General features: G+C 42.0%; 1 protein-coding gene across 1 annotated transcript in view; it reads left to right on the top strand.

The window, feature by feature from the left end:
- Window positions 1–16,898, top strand: part of ARHGAP6 (Rho GTPase activating protein 6) — a 451,443-nt gene that overhangs the window by 95,286 nt on the left and 339,259 nt on the right. The gene's annotated exons all lie outside the window — the stretch shown is intronic.

Here is a 16,898-nt window from a genome sequence, read left to right as displayed (position 1 = left end):
ATTTTTTTTTTCCCTCAAGAACATTTCATAAAACCAGAACTCAGTAAAGCCAGTTGTTCTTTTGGATAAGCCAAATAAAAGGTGTTCTACCTAAGCACCTAGGGACTCTTGAATTAATCTAACTGAAATATTAACTTCAATTTTTTTAAGACTTCAATAACTGATAGTTCTAATTTATTTCTTCTGAGAAATTTGTGTTGGAATTCTAATCGATATTATTCTAAAGATTAAAAAAATTCTGGTTGGAAAGTAGAGATGTATCTACTATTAAAATTTTGTTTCTTTGATAATGATTAGCAAGCAAACGGAAGGGCATAAGAACTTAATAATGAAAATATTAAATTTTAAGATCATTTTCCAAAGTAGGTAGTTAATTAACTGGAAGCTGTACTCTTTTCTTGCTCTATATTGAATTGTCCTTTACTTGCACTGAACACTGGCTTATTGTTTCTTCTTGGTGTCTCTCATTTTGTTTTCATGAAGTAAAGGCTCTTCATAGGATTTTTCTGTTGACAATGGCAACATGTCAGCAAGATGTTTTACAACAGAGTAGTTTTGGGGCTGCATCTGACTCTCTGTGACCTTTCACGTATGATATGTTAGACCCCTAGACAGATATAAAGATGAGACATGAAGACTAAGAATGCTAAGAGACATGTTCTGGAAAATAAGGCCTGCAGGAAATCATTCTAAGCGAATCAACAATAACTTATCAAAGGGTATAATGTTTCAGTTCTAGGAGACTCCAAGAATACTGGAATTTGTTCCAGAACTTCACTTCACCTTGATTTAATGTATAAACATGAATGTGAAATTATGCCAGTTCCTTCTAGACTTAAATTGTGATACGGAATGAGGAACTGGTAGCTGTGATCAAGTTCCTGATTCTTACAAATGATGAAGATATGCAAAGTATATTTCCAGTCTTTGTATAAACGCATTAATGTTCTGGCTCATTGGAGTATTTTTCTGATTAACCAGTGGATACGTACTTCTATGTGTGTGCTTGCCTGGAAGAGAGAAATGCTTACTCTTGATTAATGTGCTTCTGATTATATACATCTTGTGGGGTTTCATAAAAGTGCACTCCTTAATCTCCACCACATATTTCCCCCATCCCCCCACCCACCTCCCCTCTGGTAACCATTGGTTTATTCTCTATCGTCAAGAGTCTGTTTCTTGGTTTCCCTCTCTCTCTCTCTTTCCTTTGCTCATTTGTGTTGTTTGTTAAATTCCACATATGAGCGTAATCATACGGTATGTCTTTGACTGACTTATTTCGCTTAGCATAATACTCTCTAGTTCTATCCATCCATGTCATTGCAAATGGCAAGATTTCTTTCTTTTTAAATGACTGACTAGTATTCTATCAAATATATATGCATATATGTTTGTACATACCGCGTCTTCTTTAGCCATTTCTTTATCGATGGACACTTGAGCTGCTTCCATGATTTGGCCATTGTACATAATGCTGCTATAAACATAGGGGTGCATATATCTTTTTGAATTGGCGTTTTCATATTTTCTGGGCAAATACCTGTTAGTGCGATTACTGGAGTGTAGGGCAGTTCTGTTTTTAACTTTGTGAGGAACTTTGATACTGTTTTCCATAGTGGCTGCACCAGTTTGCATTCATTCCCACCGACAGTGCAAGAGGAACCGGTTCCCCTCTCTCCACACCCTTGGCAACACTTATTTTTTTCTCGTGTTTTTGGTGTAGCCATTCTGACAGGTGTGAGGTGATATCTCATTATGGTTTTAATTTGCATCTCCCTGATGATGTTCTTTTCGTGTGTCTGTTGGCCATCGGGATGTCTTCTTTGGAAAAATGTCTGTTGGTGTCTTCTGCCCATTTTTTATTGGATTATTTGATTTTGGGGGGTGTTGGGTTGTCTACGTTCTTTATATCTTCTGGACACTAACCCTTTATTGGGTATGTCATTTGCAAATATCTTCTCGCATCCTGTAAGTTGCCTTTTAGTTTTGTTGGGTGTTTCTTTCACTGTGCAGAAGCTTTTTATTTTGCTGTAGTCCATTAGTTTATTTTTGCTTTTTTTCTCTTGCCTCAGGGGACTTATCTAGAAAAATGTTCCTGTGGCTGATGTCAGAGAAATTACTGCCTTGCTCTCTTCTGGGATTTTTAAGGTTTCAGGTCTCACATTTAGGTCCTTAATCCATTTTGAGTTTGTTTTTGTGTATGATGTAAGGAAGTGGTCCAGTTTCTTTCTTTTGCATGTAGCTGACCAGTTTTCCCAACGCCATTTGTTGAAGAGACTCTCTTTTTCTCAGTGGATATTCTTTCCTGCTTTGTTGAAGGTTAATTGACCATATAGTTGTGGGTTCATTTTGGGGTTTTTTATTCTGGTCTATTGATCTATGTGTCTTTTTTTGTGCCACTACCATACTGTTTTGATGACTACAGCTTTGTAATGTGACCCGAAGTCTGGAATTGTGATACCTCCTGATTTTTTTTTCATAAGTGGGTATTTCAACTCTTCATCACTTAATTACAGTCAGTAATTAAATCATTCAAGGAATTTTAACATCTTGAAAACACTTATTTCAAATAATATATTCATTTAATGTCTTTTGTTTTCTTATGAGTTTTCTAATAAAAAGTATTTTCTTTATTTTCAGCTCAGTGCCTTTTAAAAATGGTATTAATATGTGGTCTTAAGGATCCATGTGTTCCAGGTGCTCAAGGGTCATTGTGTTTTTTTTAAATAACTTATTTGTGGTGGGTTTTCTCCCTAAAGCAGAAATTAGTCCAAATACACATGGCCTTGAGATTTCACAATTAGGCAATTAAATTAGAAAAATGACAACTGGCATGTGTTCAAAGTAATAAAGTTCCAAAAATAGAAAGTGAATCAAATTAACATAAAGGCATTAACTTTTTTCTGGGTGGCATGAGTTTGCAAAAGTCTTGAGTAATGAGATTTTCTTATTCTCAAAATAGCCAGAGAACCTTGAGTGACATTGCATTTCAAAGGTGGGGGCCAGAGGGAAGGTCGCTGTCGGTATTGGAGTGCCAAAAGGGCAGAGATTTCACTTCGAAATCACCTAGGCTAGTACATGCCGCTCTACTTTGAAATCTTTACCTAGTACTGTAAAGAAATTATTTTGTGTGTGTGGATTATCAAATGATTTATAAAACGATCCCTGGATCTGGAAATTTGGATGGCTTTTAAAACTTTATTTTTGTTGAGTTTTCCATGCTGTTTATATTTTCCTAACATTCAAGTAATGATAAAGGTTTTTTTTTGTTTTTCATTTTAAAAAGAATCAATTCCAAATAGTATTCCCATGGTGTGAGATCGTTGGCTCTAAGCTTTGTGCTTTCTTGATATATCAGTTATATGCTAACAGGCTTTAAAAATTTGTGCACATGTGGGGTGCCTGGGTGGCTCAGTCGGTTAAGCTTCTGACTTGGGCTCAGGTCATGATCTCATGGTTTTGTGGGTTCGAGCCCCACGTCGGGCTCTGTGTTGACATCTCAGAGCCTGGAGCCTGCTTCGGATTCTGTGTTTCCCTTTCTCTCTGTCCCTCCCCCGCACATGCTCTGTCTCTCTCTGTCTCTCAAAAATGAATAATAAAAAAAAGTTAAGAAAAATAAAAAAAAATTGTGCACGAGCATTTGAAGAATGTATGAATGAAGGATCATGCCATTTCCATTGGTGTTTCACGCTGCAAGACTGGTTTTCAAATCCAAAGATTTGGAGATCTGTGGGCAGTTCCCCAAAGTCGTACAGTAGTTCCACTGTTTTAAAAGACAGTTTTCATTTTATATAATTTCTGGCATGTTCTGAAAAAGGCTGACATGCACACTTTTTTGCTGATTCCCCCAGTGTGGCCGTTATCCATTTTGTTCTGGGTGCTGTTGTGAAGGTCAGTCGAGGTAATGATGCATTACCCCTGTTTTCCTTACTTCCTGGCCTTCCCTCAGAGCTCCTGATCCCTTCTCTGGCCCTTCAGTGCTTCCGTCTTCCAGTGGCTATTGCCACCGGCCTTCACCTGAGCTTGTCAGCCCTCTGGACGTGCATGGACATCCACATGTTGTACCCCCGGTTTTCATGTGGGACAGCCAAGGAGGCCACGGCCTCCCGCAGCGCCCTTTCTTTGAATGAAAAGTGGATGGGGGTGGGGAAAGTTGGAAGGGCTGGCCCATTTTTTGTCCAGAGCTGGTTGGAAATTTGGGTTGGCCAAACATAACTTTATTTTCTTGGAGGTAATAGCCAGCCTTGATTTTATTTAATGTATTAATTTTTAAAAATACTATTTCAGGGGTGCCTGGCTGGCTCAATCGGTAGAACATGCAACTCTTAATCTCGGGGTTGTAAGTTCGAGTCCCACGTTGGGTGTAGAGTACGTAAAAATAAAACCTTAAGAAAACTTATTTCATTTTTGTGTGCTTATTGATGTTAAACAGATCATAAGTGCACACAATTAAAAAATTCAGATGGTCCAAAACAGATGTGCCTCCCCTCTCGATCTGGAGTCCAACGTTTACTTACCCAGAGTCCACCGCTGATACCAAATTCTTGCATATGTTTTTATTCTTCCTTGATATCGTATGCATCTGTAAGCATGCATCTCTCTCTCTCTCTTCCTGTCCCTTTCACCACCGACCCGCCCCCCGCCCCCCCCCCCCCCAGATATATACAAACTGTAGTATGCTATCCGGACAGAGTTGCTTACACTTAACAGAGCATGGCGATAGTTTCATACCTCTGGGTATGAAAGGGCTTTAAGTTTCTTCTCTTCAAGGGCTTCGTAGTATCTTACAATATGGAAATTAATTATAGACTAGCAGTCTCTTATTTTATTTAACCTGTCCCCTACTGATGGACATTTATGTTGTTTTGGGTCCTTTACTTTGGGTCAGGGATTGATGAACACTTTCTGTAGAGGCCAAATCATAAATATTTTAGGCTTTGTAGGCCATGTAGTCTCTGTTGCAACTGCCCAGCCAATGCCCTCCTGTCACCGGAACAGCCCTAGAAGGTATGTAAATGAATGGGCGTGGCTGCGTTCCAATAACATTTTATTTACAAAAACAGGCAGCAGGCGAGATTTGGCCCCTGCTCGGGATGATCAATTTTGAGAAGCACTGTCATTGCATCTGACACTGTGACTGGCCTGTAGCAAGTGTTCAACAGATATTTGTTGACTGATAGGTGGTTTAGGTGGAAATTTGTAGTAGACGTAAGAAGAATGCTAAACAATGAACGACTTGAACAGGACATATTGGTATTGAAAAAGAATGAAATGGAAAATGCATGACCTTCAGAGCCTTCTACTTTTTGGTATTAAAAACATTTTTTTAAATGCTTATTTTTGAGACAGAGAGAGAGAGACAGAGTGCAAGCAGGGGAGGGGCAGAAAAAGAGGGAGACACAGAATCTGAAAGCAGGCTCCAGGCTCCGAGCTGGCAGCACAGCGCCCGACGTGGGGCTCAATCCCATGAGCCGCGAGATCATGACCTGAGCCGAAGTCGGACGCCCAACTGATGGAGCCACCCAGGTGCCCCCAAAACATTTTTTTCAGGTGATGCTTTGACTTCTTGTTTAAGTGTGATAAACAGGAATGTGACAATTACGTAGTGGAAGAAAGACTGATCTGGGTCTTCCTAGCAGTATTGCCCTGTGAAATTTCAGTTCCTGTCCTGTAGGCCCTCCGTCTCACCAACAAACTTAACCCACAGAACTGGGTACAGGGACTTGGTTCATGGTCATTAAAACCATTGGTTTTTGAAAAATTAAAAAAAGTTTTTTTTAACGTTTATTTATTTTTGGGACAGAGAGAGACAGAGCATGAACAGGGGAGGGGCAGAGAGAGAGGAAGACACAGAATCAGAAGCAGGCTCCAGGCTCTGAGCCATCAGCCCAGAGCCTGACGCGGGGCTCGAACTCACGGACCGCAAGATCGTGACCTGAGCCGAAGTCAGACGCTTAACTGACTGAGCCACCCAGGCGCCCCAAAACCATTTGTTTTTGAATGATGAGTGTATCTTCTCGAAAATGAGTATCATCTCCATAATGTCCTCTTCTGAATGGCCTCCCTGGCTTTTTCATCTTTGTAACTCTCAATTTAGCATCTAATAAAAAGAGAAGCACAGTACAGTTTTATTGGAACACAGCCACACCCATTTGTTTGTGTATTGCCTGTGGCTTCTTTCCTGTTACAGCAGCAGACCCGAGAAACTGAGGCAGCGACCTTAAAACTCACATAGCCAAAGGTATTTACTACCATGGCCCTTTATAGGAAAAAGTTTGCCAACCCCTTTTATATTGTACTCTTCATCTCCCAACTTGGAGAATTTGGTGCTCTCTGCTCTGAAGTTACAGGGATCCATTCTGATTTTTCAAGACAGAGACCTTGAAACAGGCCTCTTCCTTAGCTTTTAAGGAGCAGGCCTGGTTGTTCTGTTGATTTGTTTTTTCAACACAGTGAACTCCTAATTTGTTGAGCGGACAGTTATCGAACACCCGTTATGCTCAAGCCTGGGAATACAAAGGCAGATGAGATTGATTTTCTGTCCTAAAATACTTGGTGCTAATGGTAGATACAGATCAGTAAATCAGTGGTTATGGTGAGTGACAGAGGTGTGAAGGGACTACTATGGGAGGAAGAGCCCTGTATACTGTCCTGAAGGAAAGAGAAGTCTTCTTTATGCAGGAAGGTGAAGTTTGAGCTACGTTTTGACGGCTGAGTTGGAGTTGGACAAAGAAGGAGGCAAAAGGCACAGAGGGCAGAAAGGGGGCACACGTAATATGTACAAAAGTGCTGAGGCCTTAGACCACTTTGAATCACCTGAGGAAATAGAAGAAGTGACAGAGAAGGAAAAGAGCCTCATCATAGACGACCAAGGGCGTGAATGATATAAGAGTAAGGTGAAAGCATTGCCTCCCCTTTTCATTCCACCATGGGCCATCAGGGGATCATGACCTTGAAATCGCCGGAGCACGCAGGACTCCGAAGTTCTGGAAGAGCCGTTGTGTCTGATCTCTTCAGAGGAAGGGAGGGTGAGCACCTGTCACTTCAGCTGAAAAGTGACTATGGCCAAAGCAGACAAGTTGCCAGAGGCGGAACGACCCAATAAAGCCCCGAAATAGTTAATCTGGAGGCAGAGGGAGTTTACGTGACTTCCCTCTGGAATTCTCCATGGGGAGGGGGCATCTTTTTGGGAGTAACAATTCTCCTTTTCAAACTCTGGCTAAAGCTCTTTGTATTGGGAGGGCAACTAGACTTGATAACCCTCTACAGACCAGTTCAAGTTAAAAGCAAGAGAGGAAAACAAAAGCAAATTAAGCCCATTCTTTTGCCAAGAAGAAGTGTTATTTGATTTTTATTTGCATCCTGAATGTTCTTTGGAAAAGAACATGCCATTTGGCAATGTCCAAAGGCCTGTTGACAATCCTTCGACATCATTTTCTGTTTCCATTGCCTCACTCGGCACGAGGGCTCTCATAAGCTTTCCAGTCCACGATGAAGCCCAGATGTTGTGGATAAACCACAGCCTTTGGGGGGAAAATAAGCAAATACTAATAATAAATAGTGCCTCAAGGTCATGCTGTGGCTCTCTCTAAAGTGGCCTGATGATCAGGCTTCATCATTCCCCAGGCAGATTGCTTGGATTTTAATTTTGGCAGCAAATAATGTGGAGCATATGGCCTCAGGAATGGTAGCTCCATCCGGATAATTCCTGGTGATGGTTCCATACCAGCTTTCTTTAACTTGGTGATTTGAGTGCGCGCTGTGGTGGGTCAACAAGCCATTTCTGTCTAGAATGATTTAGAGAGTAGGCTCCCAGTTTGGGTCCTTCCTCATCTGTGGAAGCCTTTGGAGGCCATATTAGCCTTATGTATAACTTGCGAGTTCAGATTTGCTCAAAAACAAGCCTGGGTTTGATTAGCGAGTCGGAGGTAAGAAACGTCCTTTCTTGTGACGTGATCCCAAATCCCCAGTTTCTGTGGTGGCACCTATGACATTTTTCTATTTAAGGATGAAGTTCCATGTGATTACAGGTCTTTCCATGATAAGTAACACTAGGCTGAATCACGAGGCTCATCCAATGTTTTAAAGGATTATCACTAAAATAATGTCATTTATGCTTGGGCTCCTTATAATGTCGCTATTCATTTCTTTTGTGAATTTTTTATTTTTTGGGTCTTTTCCCATATACGTTTTGCACTGCAGTAAAAGCAAAGACAAAACTGTTAAGATGCAGGAGATTCTTGTGGCTGTGGGGCAAAAACTTGCAGTCTCTTGGTGCCGTTTGTAACCCCTGCAGACGCCTAGAGTTTTATCTCTGTGGCCGTGTTGGGGCTTTCTCACTGTGAGTAATCTAGCATTCATGCTACGTTCTATTCATAGTTGTCTTACTGCCTCTGACAGTGTAATTTCAAAACTTTTAATCTGCTTCCAGAGAGAACTTTTCCGTGAGTGATAGGATTTATAGAGGAAACTGTCAACTGAATAACAGGTACTAACTTCTCTTCTTTCCTCTTCCTTTTCTTTCTTCTCTTTTTCTATCAGCAAAGCTTGATGTGCAATAACTTTATGTTTCCTTTTTATGACAGTGTCTTTGTATTCTTCAATAGCAATGTCCTAGGGCAGAAAATGTGATTGTTGTGGGGGGAGAAGCAGGAAGAACAATGTATTCTTGCAAACGTTTAATGAACACTTGCTATGTGCCAGACCCTGAGTGAGTTATTGGAGTACAGCTGCGGATAAGACATAGTCTCCCTCTTTGGGAATTTTAGGATCAATAGCATAATATAGTACAGTAGAGGAAGCAATAAACAGGATATTCTAGAAGCACTAAAGACTCGAAAGCAGAGTCATTTTTATTTCTTGGAGAAGAAATTGAGGTTCCGAAATTAAATCCCTGGAAATAAGGGCAACCGTAGAATCATACCGTAACACGTTAGCCATAGTTTGTCACCCTAATAGTAACTCATCTCCTGTCCTGGGAGAATTTCTTTCCCTTGGTCCTCAAGGAGCCGTACTTTCATGGGAGACCCCAAACAAGAAACTGTAAGTCTGCAGGGGCGGAGGGCAGTGTTAGCTTTTGGAGAAGCTCTATTGTCTACAAAGAATGGGTCTGTTGCAGGAAGTCGCCCAACTGAGTGTTGGCTAGTCAGAGGGCAGCCGTGCTGTGGTATGGCACAGGTTGGCCAGTTTGCACTGGCACATGGCCTGGCCCCTTGGCTCTTCCTTGAGACTCAAGTCACCTTGTGAGCTCTGAGAACTACTTGGAAGTCAGACCTATTTCTAACTGACCCCATGCCCCCAGCTTTCCTGCCAAGAAAGGTGTTTGGTCTAGGCCTATTACTTGGGAAAGTGCACCAAGCACCGGTTATATGATAAGTAACAGAATTTTGAGGAGGAGGAGGGGGAGGAGGAGAGCGATGTTGCTGATGATGGTGGTGATCATAATGGTGTTGATAGGGCTGCTGCTGGCAATCTCGATGATAAGGACGGGTGATAGCAATAATACTAGGCAGGGACTGTGTCTGATATGCCTATATTTGGCACAGAGGAGGGATTTCAAAATGTTTGTTGAAGGATGGAGTGAGGGGTTAGTTTCCCTCTTAAAAGGTAATGCAGAGGGGCCCCTGGGTGGTTCGGTTGGTCAAGCTTCTGATACTTGCTTTTGGCTCAGGTCATGATCTCGGGGTCGTGGGACCAGGCTGGGCATGGAGCCTGCTTGGGATTTTCTCTCTCCCTCTCTCTGTGCCCCTCCCCCACTCACATGCACACACTCTCTCTCAAAAATAAATAAACTTAAAAAAATAAAAGGTAACGTAGAGGGGCTTCTGGCTGGCTCAGGTGGTGCATCTCAGGGTTGTGAGTTTGAGCCCCACATTGAATGTAGAGATTACTTAAAAAAAAAAAAACTAAAAAAAAAAAAAAAAGGTAATGCAGAGCACGCTACCCTCCTTGTTCAACATCCTCCAGTGGACTTTCATTTCATCAGCATAACAGCCATATTTTGTGCTCTGGCCTATGCCCTCTGGCCCACCTCTGGTATCACTCTGGCCTCTACTGTTATCACTCCCTAGGAAAATACCAGTTTCTTTGCTTTTCTATGGGGATATCTACGCACATTCCCATCTCAAGGTTTTTGGCCACACTCTTCCCTCTGCCTGAAATGCTTCTCCGCCGAATATAAATGTGGCTTGCACCTTTACTTCCTCAAGTCTCTGCTCATCCCTCTTCTTCTCAGCTCTCCCCTGACCACCCTGTATAAAAAAGCATCACCTCTATCTCTTTCCCCTGTCCCTTTATCTGGTGTTAAGGACTGAGTGTTTCTATCCTCCCTCACATTCCTATGTTGAGGCCCTAATCCCCCCCAGTGTGAGAATGTTTGGAGGTGGGGCCTTTGGGGGTAGGGAGTTAGGTCATGAGGGTGGAGCCCTCATGAACAGGGTCGGTGCCCTTATAAAAAAGGCACAAGAAAACCTTTGTCTCTGCCGTGTGAGGATACAGCAGGAAGGCAGTTGCCCACAAACCAGGAAAAGGGCTCTCACTAGATACCAAAAATGGTCTCGTAATTCTCAGCCCCCATAGTGTGAGAAATAAATGTTTATTATTTAAGCCACCCAGTCTATTGTATTTGTTACAGCAGCCCAAACTGGCTAAGATATCTGGCTTTACTTTTCTTTGTAGTGTTCACATATTATGCATTACTTATACGTTCATTTATCACCACCTCTCTTCTCCCACTCTGTCTCCACTGACTCTACACTACATGAGGGCAACTGCTTTGTTTCTCGAAAGCCATTTCCCCAGAACCTAGAACACGCATGGTACATGGGCATAGATCTGTAAATATAGATGAGTGACTTTGAAATGAATTAATGAATTGTTTATACCATCAGAGGACACATTCTCAAACTGGCTTGTATTTCTAGGTATCTTTGTAAGTTTGTCCTTGTCATCACTCTCTCAGCTGTATGAGCCCTTTCAGTACAGAGATCCCATCAGAAAGTTTCGACGTCCCAAATAGAGCCCAGCACAGTCTCGTTCACAGAGTAGCTGTTCAGTAAATACGTATCAGTAGATCACCCAAAAGGCCCAGCTTATGAGGATTGCCCTCCCCTGTCCTGCTTCCCCACATATTCCCATCGCCTTGTTTTCCTTTCTATGTTTTTATGTGTCATCATACTTTCTTTTGTTGTAGATTTCCACGGGAAGGGAGATTATACAAAAGCATTGGTCCCTCCACTCTTAGATAAACGTGGTGGACTCAGGCTTAATTTTGCATTATTCATACACTCCATCAAAGACCAACTACCAAGAAGATTATGAGAGATTAGTTTCTATTTTTGATGAAATGAAGTTGCTCTGTAAAAACAAAACGAAAAGCACCCCAAATTCCTAACTTTAAAAGATCAAATAGGACGATTCTTAGAAGGAACTTCTAGCCGATTAAATTTAGGCCAATGTATTTAGATTTTTGCCATACTTTTTAGCATTTTTTTGTAGCTTCTGAATATAGTACATTTTCACACACTCACTGCCCTTGAAAGCTCTTTCTGAAATAGTTAAACTCATGTCGATGCTCACATGGAACTCAGTGTCACTGCTCCCCTCACCCAAAGGAGCCTGGCCAGTTACTTGCCAATTGAAACTGGCCTGGTACTTGCTGACACATTTTTCAAGAACGGGTTGTGCAATACATGTTGATATTCTGTGTTCTTCCTTCCCTTATTCATCCATTTGGCTCCTTCCTCCTTTCCTGACTCCTTCTATTCCCTCCCCCTTGGCTTTTTGGAATCTATTATCTGCTTTAGTAAACTTAATTGTAAATTGCCTCAAGGGTAAAAGTGCTCTCCATTTCTAATCAGAAAGGACTGTTTTCCGTATTTCTTGAGCATCTCATTCTGTCATAGCTCTTCTTTAAACAAGTTTCAAGCAAGTATTTTGTTTGTTCAAGATTGGATTTTCTACTCACTTGAGTCAGATTCGTCACAAAGGAAGCTTAAAAAACACTTTCTCACGTCCTTCCTCACAAAACACATTCTGAACTAACAGTTATTGTTTTCGTTGGTGACGTTGTCTTCATCTTAGAGCACGGAAACTTCCCAGGTCTTGACTGTGTCTTCATCGTCTTCTATAGCTCATGGCATTAGTCTGCTAGGGTTGCTGTAACAAAGTAGCACGAACTGAGGGCTGACACAACCGAAATGTGTTGTCTCCCAGTTCTGGTGGCTGGAAGTCCAAGATTGAGGTGTCTGCAGGCTGATTCTTTTGGAGGAGGCCTGTTCTAGGGCTCTCTCCTAGCTTCTGGTGCTTTGCTGGCAATGTTTGGCATCTCTTGGGCTTGTGAAAGCATCAGCTCATGTCTGCATTCATCTTCTTCACACGGTGTTCTTCCTCGGAGGTTTCTACCCCTGTGTCCAAATTTCCTCATTTTATAAGACCACCAGTAGTCATATTGGATTAGGACCCACCCTAATGATGTCATTTTAACTTGAATACCTCTGTAAAGACCCCATCTCTAAATAAGGTCACGTTCTGAGGCCCTGGGGGTAAGAGTTCCAAGATATCTTAGTACAACCCATTAACATGCATCTTCTGAAATCTGAAGCTCTGGGGTTGACCAAAAGGAACCCATTTTCCACTCTATCAAGGCTTTATTTTTTATTTTATTTTATTTTTATTTTTAAAGTTTATTTATTTTGAGAGAGAGAGAGAGAGAGAGAGAGAGAGAGAGAGAGAGAGAGAGAGAACAAGCACGGGAAGGGCAGACGGAAGGAGAGACAGAATCCCAAGCAGGCTCTACACCATCAGCGCAGAGCCCGATGCGGGACTGGAACTCACAAACTGTGAAGTCATGACCTGGGCCGAGATCAAGAATTGGATGCTTAATCAACTGTGCCACCCAGGCACCCCTATCAAGTCTTTAATTTTAACTCTAGATATAGTCAAGCTTTACCTGATTCAGAAGAAATGCTCTAACAAGATGGACTTTTCTAATTTACTTGAGAATTAACGTGTACATGACATTGTGAGGTGTCACCTCTGATTCCTCCAGTAGAATATACAAAATTGAAATTTTAATGATTAACAGTCTCCCCGTTCAGCTCATAGTTTCCCATCCTGACCTCCTACCCTTCCCCAGGCCCACATTCCAACTCATAAATCCATATGCCTGCCCATTACGGCAAAAGTCTATACCCTGATGTTGTCCGTGACTTTTACCTCAGGCCCTTCTTCCTTGTTCGAATCGCTCCTCCAGCTCCCGAATCTTGCTTCTCTCTCCTGCTATTGGACATTTGCATTTGTTCTCTGGATTTCACCGCTCCCCCTCCCCTAAAGAATTTGTCTTAGATGTGTTCTCCTGGCTTTCCCTGATTTTAATCCAGCTGTTAGAGGGACCACCCTAGCCAGCCCCTTGACATCAGCTACTACTGCCCACAAGATCCAGTCACCAGCACACACAGTGCACCCCCTTAGTTTCTCCCGAAGTAGGGAATTTGACAAGAGACTATATCGTCATCTCCAAGGTGTAAGTGTTGTGATAGCATTCGGGATGACTTTGCCCATGGCTGTTCTCTGCCTCATCTGACTCAACTAAGGTACAATGATCCAAATCACCTTTCTGATGTATGATTCTGAAAATTCAGTTTGCTGTTCAACATCCATTCATTGAGTGCAAACTCGTCAGCCTGACGTTTTACCTTCATATACCTGCTAGAGCTCCAAACCAGTAGTTCTCAGCCCTGACTGCACATTGAAGCCACGGGGGGAGATTTACGAACTACTGATGCCTGGATCCCACTCCCAGAGGTTCTGGTTTCATTGCTTTGGGGTGTGGCCTATGTGTCGGGATTGTTTAAAAACCCCCTAAGTGATTGTAATATTCAGCCAAGGCTGAGAACCACCTATGGAGGGCAGTAGGTCTCCATTTCTCATGTGTGTGGTAATGGCCAGCCAGGGTTCTGCATTTCTAACCACTAGTGATGCTGCTGGTCTACACTGTGAGTAGCAGGGTGATAAATAGAGCTTTCTGAGGTCCGGGACCACATTTTGCCTAATTTCGTGTCTCCCAAGTATAGTGCAGAGGTTCTCAGCAAATGTTTGAAACCAAGTTAAATGTCAGCCTACCATCAACCTTCTAGCCTTTTTCTAAGCATGTCTAAGTCCACATAAGCTTAGACCTGTCTCCTTTTGGAACCTATCCCTAACCACAACCAGGTGGCCAGTATTTCTTTCATTCGACAACATTTGCTAAGTTCCCTTTATGGCCCGGTCCAGGGCATTCAGTGGATAATAAGATGTGATTCCTGCCCTCAAATTGTGTTGGTGGAGGAGATTTTCCCCTAGGCTTGTACTTCATAGATTGCCTGGGCAAGGACCAGCTTTTTTCATCTTGTAAAATAGAAAATTAGGCACTTGGTTGTCTTAGCAATGTCAAATTGCTATAAAAGTTTCTGAAGTTTCAAAGAAAAGGGACTGGAGCTCCAACCCCACTTAGAAATACTCCGTTATCTTCCTCCAAGTGTGGCCCATGGGCCAGTGGCATTAGCACCACCTCAGAGATTGCTACAAGTGCAGAACCTCGGGCCTCCACCAGACTCGCAGGATCAGCAAGATTCCCAGGTGATCGTGGTGCCCATTAAAGTTTGAGAAGTGAGGGCGTTTTCTTTCCGGAACCCCTTTGCAATTCCCCTGTACCTTTTGCTGCCATGGAAGAGGGACTTGCCCCAAAGGGCATTCTTCACGTCCATGTTCACACTGCAGTGTAACTGTTGTGACATGTTCTATTGGAAAGTCACTACCGAGATGCCATCGTGTAGAGCCATAAGCTATTTTTAGCCTCTCTGGACGGGCCAAGGATTCTGCTGCCCAAGTGACTCCAGAGAACACGAGGCGGCTGATACGTCTCAGATTTTCTTGTAACCCTTGCTTTTCAAAAACCGTCTTGGGTGTTTCCTTTTGAGTTCTGCCTTGTTTTATTAACTAAAGAAGCCCACATATTTGGTGTCCCACTTAGGAGGCTGTCCTTTCCCCGCTCTTCATTTACCAAAACATGTTATGTTTCCTGGCACTGCTTTATCAGAGAGAGAGAACCAGAAATTGATTCGACACGCGCAACATTTAATCAGATGGTCATCTCCATCTCAAATTTTTCTTGGGGCTTGAGATAAGGAACATTGGATGTAGACCCGGAAAAGAGAAGGGGTGGTGGACGTTCGAGTTGCCTCCATTTTTGTTAGATGAGTTTGGACGCTGCAGGGAAGTAATTCACAAATAAGCAGGCAGCCACCTGAGGCAGTCCTTGGAGACGGAAAGAGCAATGCCAAAAACAAACAGCAAAACACGGTCCTTCAAAGAAAAAAAAAATGGCCATGGGAGAAGGAAATTACTTAAGCCTAATAGAATTAGTTGAAAGGGGTTTCCAAATGTGCATCATTATCCCTTGCTTTGTGACCCTCTGAACAGCAAACAGCACCCTGATGGAACTTGGGAAAGAGCAGATGTGAGGTTGGGCGTAACACTTCCCTAATCCTCACACTTATATTTTATAGAATTTTACAGATTCGTACTTTAAAAATTCTTGCTATCATACTTAAATTCTTCCCACTGTGATGATGGAGAAGGCCTTATTGGATGGAGAAGGATATTTACATCTAGTTAGTAACCTTTTATCACAAGCCCAATAATTGCCAGGCATTAGGGATATAAATATGAATATAAACGAGATAATGTCCCAGCCTAAAAAGCAAAAACAATATATAAATCAGGAGTGCCACAGAGGACAATGAAATAACACTTAAATCATAGTTTATTTCTTAATTCTCCCAGTAGGAGCAGGCTCATTTTTCATGTTTTTCTTTATTATGTTGAAGGCAGGACTTCAAAAGAAATAAAAACAGAAGGTCGGCTGCAGGGCAAATCACAGTGGCTCCATTCTTGCGTATCCACATGGGCGTCACCCGTGTTTACCTTCCTAAATTGGGAATGCTTACATCGCTTCACAAAAACGTGATCCGTTATTATTTTGTTCCATTTCGGTTTTTTAAACTGGTAGGAAACATGTCATTGATGGTAAGATACTCTGTGAGTGAAATACAATTATTCACATTTTGTAACTGCATTTGGAGGTGTTACCTCGAGCCAACATCAGCTCACGCAGCCTTCAGAGCAGCTTCTGAACTAAGGACTCTTGTTCTCGTTTGAGACTAAAGTTTAAGGTATAATTTTCTCCAAATCTCCACTAGAAATGAAGGATCGAGTCAGGGTGTCCACCTGACCCCCATGCTTACACTTCTAAATGTTAGCTCGCACGTGGTGTGTTTTGTAATCTAGAAGTGATACTCGATGGGCCACTTTGAAACCCAAATATGTAAAAAACAGAAAGTCCAAGAGCTTTATCTGAGGGAATTACCTCCTTCTGTACAAAATTTTGAAGGAAATAAATTACATAGCTACCTGAATTTTTGTATTGCAAATTTAAGGGTTATTGAAATTAACAGAGCTGTTATTCAATCTAATATTTACAAATAAGAAGCATGATATCTACTTGAACCCAACATTGTTGAAAAGCATTATTGTTTGGAGAACTGAACATTGATTGGTTTGCCAAATAAGATTCTTGTTGTTTCCGAGAATTATATAATAGGGCCATGGGCCTTTTGTAGTTGCTAAGAATCACTTCCTGTTTCATGTAGAGCACTTTCCTCCTCCTTCATTTTATAGATGAATAAATCAGAGAAGGAAAAGCATTTGCCCCAGGTCACACAGCTTGCTAGTGTCTGAGCCGAGCGAAGCCTGAGAAGTTGACTAGTTCACACTGGGATGGATCTCCAGCTGAACAATAAATGGAATCATGAGCTATCTACGTATTTTTTTTTTTTGTAAGGGGTTTCAGAGTGACGAGA

Source organism: Prionailurus viverrinus, chromosome X, assembly GCF_022837055.1.
Source record: "Prionailurus viverrinus isolate Anna chromosome X, UM_Priviv_1.0, whole genome shotgun sequence".
In the NCBI taxonomy this organism is placed as follows: domain Eukaryota; kingdom Metazoa; phylum Chordata; class Mammalia; order Carnivora; family Felidae; genus Prionailurus; species Prionailurus viverrinus.
The sequence above is the reverse complement of the archived record's forward strand: the minus strand, read 5'-3'. Positions and strand labels throughout refer to the sequence as shown.